The sequence below is a fragment of the Rhyacophila brunnea genome, unplaced genomic scaffold, assembly GCF_057557595.1.
Source record: "Rhyacophila brunnea isolate RB1 unplaced genomic scaffold, BYU_Rbru_1.0 scaffold_22, whole genome shotgun sequence".
Classification (NCBI taxonomy): Eukaryota; Metazoa; Arthropoda; class Insecta; order Trichoptera; family Rhyacophilidae; genus Rhyacophila; species Rhyacophila brunnea.
This window is the reverse complement of record NW_028232882.1, coordinates 28,894,741-28,900,295: the sequence shown is the minus strand read 5'-3', so window position 1 is coordinate 28,900,295 and position 5,555 is coordinate 28,894,741. Positions and strand designations below refer to the sequence as shown.

The following is a 5,555-nucleotide window of genomic DNA, read 5'->3' as shown; positions in this document are numbered from 1 at the left end:
GACACACTAGATATTGTTGAGTTTTTTTAAACGACAGATGGTGCCTATTTATAATATCATATAGATAAAACATAATTCATAAGTAATGACTTAATCTACAGATAGGCATGAAAAACTGATATTATATACCTACTCGATCAATAATTTTTATTGCTAGATAAAATTGGAAGTTGTCATGCGGGAAAAACAATATTTTAATATTATAATAACCTAACAAACAATGTCTGACCAATCAGCGTTTATCTACGTACTGTATATGCTGTATGTCTATATACGTTATCAATTACCACAATGTCAGTGGCGTATGAACATTTTTTTTTCTTTTGGCCATTTTCTATCCTAATAGGATCATATTGGGCTTCTAAAGTGTGGAGTTTTTTTTTTACGATAAATGGATGTAAACCACTTGCTCAACCGATCAGGCCCATACCATCGCCCCCAAGGCCAGGATCTTTGACGGTCCCCCCTACCTATAGCTAGGATTAAAGATAGTGTGACGGTTAACAGTGGCCTTTTCCAAATGGTGTTGCAGGTACAATTAAGTGTGAGGCTTCAGTGCCAGCGTTCGCCGCAGCGTTGAGTATAACCGTATAAATGTATAACCAAAAAAAGACATTGTTGAATTGCGCAAAACGCTCAACGCTGCGCCGAACACTGTTACTCAGGACGTACACTAAGGGTATTCAGTGTATTTTTTAACAATTTTTTGTATTTTTAATAAATTCACTTGAAGTTAACGCTAGTTTTTTTTCGGTTCGGTACATGTTCAAACACGCGCGTTAACATGATATTACTCCCTACTTCAGATATAGTTTGTCAATGTATGGCTATGGCCGTATGTTGTAGCCTAACCACTGGGAAATGCCAATAGAAATGGTGTATTTCAAAAAAAATACTACCTTATTCTTAGGTCAATAATTATTATAAAACAATCATTATTCGTATGATATTTTATCACATTTTAATGGTCAAATACATAGCTTATAATTAGTATCTTTAGAATTATCTTCAAATGTTGTAATCTTACCCATTTTTTTAATAATAAAATGCCTAATCCTTGTCAAATTTGGGATCACAGAGATTATCAATATAATTTTTTATCGTAAATATTTCACTAAAATAATGTAAACATAAATTTCACTAATGGTTTTATAAATTCGTTTAAAAATTAATAAATCTAAAAAATCTCAACACCACTACATTTATGGACGTACTGAAATATGACTATATTCTAAAACATTTGATGGAGAGGTTTAAAAGAATACTATTTTATCTAATAAAAATACTTTATGCAGTCACCAAATGTTTAAAATAAATATAAAGGACAATAAGATTTCAAAATTGTATAAATAGATTATCTACAACATTTAAGGAATGTTCAGGCGAATGCTTTGAAAATACCATAAAACTCAATTTTGACCTACGTTGGGCCGTTAAGTACGTGATAATTTCAATAATCAAACAAAACGGTTACCTTAATAAACAAAACTGTCGGATTTGAGGATTTGAAAATCTTCAAGTGGTTTATGAGAAGCCAATACATCCCGTAGAGATTATGGCTTGGTGTAGTTTCTGGGCAGAATGTGTCATCGAGACGTATTTTTTTGGAAATGCTATTGGAATTTTGCTAATAATAATAATTTTATTGTGAAAATATCTAGTTTCAGCATGATGGAACCACCTGTCATAATACGTTCGAAACACGGTAGTAATTGCTGACCATGTTTCCTGGTCGTATATTTTTTCCATTTTGGCAAATAAAGTCCACGCTGATAAATAATCAGAAGCGATTCCTTATCTCCATCGGCGATATATAGATCCGGATTTATGTGCAAAAGTCATGGAAAACATGGCCAAAAAAATGATCATCAGTCATAAGTAGGGCCCGGATTTATATGCTAGTGCATGTTTTGTTAGGGTGTATGCACAGCTATGGGAGTTGCACAGAAATACGTTTCGAAAAACGCAGAATCCAAAAATAAAATTTTATTGTACATATAAATGCATATTTAAGACGTTAGAGCATATCTGAGACATTAGTGCTTATTTCATTAATAAATGCATATTTTGGGGTTTTGCATTTATAATTTTATCGAAACATAACTAAATCAGGTAGATGTATTTGCATTTTTAATGGGATCCCCGAGCATTTCATTAATTTATCAGAAAAAGTGAAATCAACTCGGGCACCTTCATTTAAATTTTACGCTATCACCTCTGTAGACGTTGAGAGATCATTTTCCGCATATAAACAAAATACTGACAAATATGCGGAAAATTTAATGCCAGAGGATATTGAAAAAAAAATTTAACTTATTTTTTCTGACAAAAAACAGCAAATAGTATTTAGGAATAGTTAAGTGTGTCGTTTTTGTTTTTTTAAGTTGGGTTTAGTTTCCATAGTTTACATTTACATTTTGCATTTCTTGTTTAATTATTTGTACCCACTTACTTGTAAACAAACTTTTTTGAAAATTGTAATTGATTAACTTTATATTGATTATTTGTGTTTTTTTTGTTATTGTATTATATTGCTTAAGATCATTAATTTGTTATTCGATTTTCATCAGTAATATTGGGTGAAGTTGGTATTTACATGAAAATGTCAATTTTTAACTGCATATTTCTTTGATTTTAGTGCATATATCAATGATTTTAAGTGCATATGTGCATGCATATAATCATGTTTTTGTTGCATATAAATCCGATCCCTAATCATAAGAGCCTAGACGGCTATTTAAACAATGTTACATACTATGTAATAATTCCCATGTTACGATGGATTAAAAAACAAAACAATTTATGATATTTAATAATTGAAAAGAGAGAGAGAGAGAATAATAAGTAAAATATATAGATACATTTGTAGCGATTTTTAATATGAATCACATTCATAGGTACATGACTAAGGTTTTCAATTGATTATTATTTACATGTTATTTTTAAATGTTTGCCAGCATAGAACCACCAAAGGGTAATAGTGCTAGAATAGCTAGAATGCTGGACTCTCTGGTAAGTTTATATCTTTAAGAATCGTCTCAATCTAACTTTCAAGGGGACGCCACTGTATGCTAAATTAATTAATAAACTATGGAATGCGATGTTTTACGTACAGGTTCCATAAATACCATTTTTTTTAAAAAAATTATAAATATTACAATAATTATTATTAGCTATGTTGCAAAAACTTTGTTAATAATTAATGTTATTTTATTGCGATCGTTTTGTACTTACATAACATTTAATTTCAGAAAATTCAATAATAGACATCTGTTGAGTTATAGAATAATGTTTTTCATTGAATATTCTAATCGAATTTATTTTGTAATACATATAAAAATACAGTAGATTATTATCTTCTATTAAAAATATTAAAGTTATCTTGATAAATATTGTAAAATTGATACGATGTCTTATTAATAGATGTCGCATATTACTAAGGTTACCGTACAGTGTACCTAAACTTTTTGAGGTTGGGAGCTACTGGCGGCGCTTTTTAGTGGACTATAATATTATGACGGAATGATTCAGATGATGGGAAGTTATATCAAGGATGCCAGGTACTGACTTCTTATGATGCTGAGAGTGGCTCTGTAATTAAATCAGCTTCTTGACTCTGGTGGAGTATTTCCTAGAAATGCTCTTTATTCTCTAGAGTTCTCAATCGTTTTCAATCGAACTAACTCCAGTCATGGGTCATATGCAGCGCTCGAAATGGAAAAATTTACAAACCGGAGCGCTCGAGCGCTTTTCTGAAGATTTTTACATAGTAAAGTTATCAAAGTTTATGTTTTTTTTTCATAAAAATAAGTGTGTTAGATTTTCTATTATATGGCATATCCAGCAAAAACGGTCAAATTATTTATTCAACGAGACGGAGCGATAATTTTACCGATTTCACGAACAGGAACGGCGCTTCGGTGCGTTCCGGTCCATTTCGAGCCCTGGTCTTATGATGTACAGCGAGTACAATGATTTCCTCCAGTGACGTCCCGTGGAGGTAGGCAGATTGAACGTCGCTTGGGGGTGGCAGATACTCGAAGGGCGGCAAATCGAGGAAAATCCTTTGGAATATATAGAAATAGCTACCTAAACTTGGTAATGAGGGTGGAAGTAGTCCGCAGACAGTGCAATGTATAGATAGCAGTTAAAACCTAAAAATTACAACATTTTAATAATTCAATATTTTTAATAATCAGCAAAACACTGCCGTGAGAACGGACATATGATCACCTCCCGCCGGCTGAAGAAATGCTTAAGTGCCGGGTGTCAGTTGTCCATCACAGGAATGAACGAGTAAACAGTGCATTCCTGTCATTGTGTCGTGTGAAATCCATTGTTGGACTGATAACGTGTGTACCTTAATCAAATTTCGCAGACAAAATCCCAGGAATCTATCCGCAATGTGGGAACAAAACAATAAATTTACCCACGCTGTGGATAGCATTTTCTTTGTCTACTTTCAATATAAAAACAGACGTGGCAATCCAACAAGAACTCAGTACCTTAAATTCGCTCGTCTTAATAACACGCCGCTCGCTTCAACGTTAAAATAACCTTTATCACAAACACTATCGTCGTAATCTAATTTATAAACTTTGTATTATTCAAGCTGTAAATTGAATCTGTAATTTGTGTTAAGGGATAATAAATTTGGGGAATTACTTTTATACGCATCAAAACCTTCTGATTTTATTCATCACCTACCCCTCATCACACCATCCCTTGTTACAGTGGTGACCCGTAAAGTAAAATTCAATTCATTCATTTTCATTTTACAGACTTCGTTTAATTTTTTATTAACTACTATTTTACTGTGTTTGTGAGAGAATTATTTTTTCGTTGGAGCTCGTTTTCCCGCGCAGTTTTCAACATCCGTTTTCCCGCGTTAATTTTCTTAAATTCACTTGCCTTGTCAAGATGCCCAATGGACAGTTCTCCAGCGGGTATGGCAGCAATGCCGGAGGAGAAACGACAACACCAGCACCAGCCCAGCAGACCACACCTCAGATCAGCCGCGTGGCAGTGAGGATCCCACCATTCTGTCCAGAAGACCCGGAAATGTGGTTCTGCATGGTGGGGCGAAGCTTCGAAGCAGCTGGCGTCACGACTGACGCGACCAAATTTGGATACATCCTGGGAGCTTTGGAATCTCGTTACGCTTCAGAGGTTCGAGACATCATCCTTAACCCACCTCGTGAAGGAGCCTACGAGCACCTCAGGACGGAGCTGACGAGAAGGCTGAGCTCTACCCAGGAGCAGAAGACCAGACGACTACTGGAGCACGAGGAAGTTGGTGATCGCAAACCATCACAGTTCTTGCGCCACCTACGTTCTCTCGCAGGAGCAGCCGTTACTGATGACATCCTACGCACGCTTTGGATGGGTCGCTTACCACATACCATGCAATTGGTACTGGCGACACAGAAGGACGCGGATCTCAACAAGGTTGCAGACCTAGCTGACGCCATGGCAGATTCCACATCAAAGGCATCCATTGCTGAAACCACGATGGAAGACCTGTGCGGCATCAGCAAGCTGGTGATCACCTTGCG

The 5,555-nt window shown here is 35.0% G+C and overlaps 1 protein-coding gene across 1 annotated transcript in view; it reads left to right on the top strand.

Annotated features, from left to right (window-relative positions):
• The window catches only part of LOC147070313 (alkyldihydroxyacetonephosphate synthase, peroxisomal-like), a 59,763-nt gene that overhangs the window by 29,334 nt on the left and 24,874 nt on the right, over window positions 1-5,555 (top strand). The gene's annotated exons all lie outside the window — the stretch shown is intronic.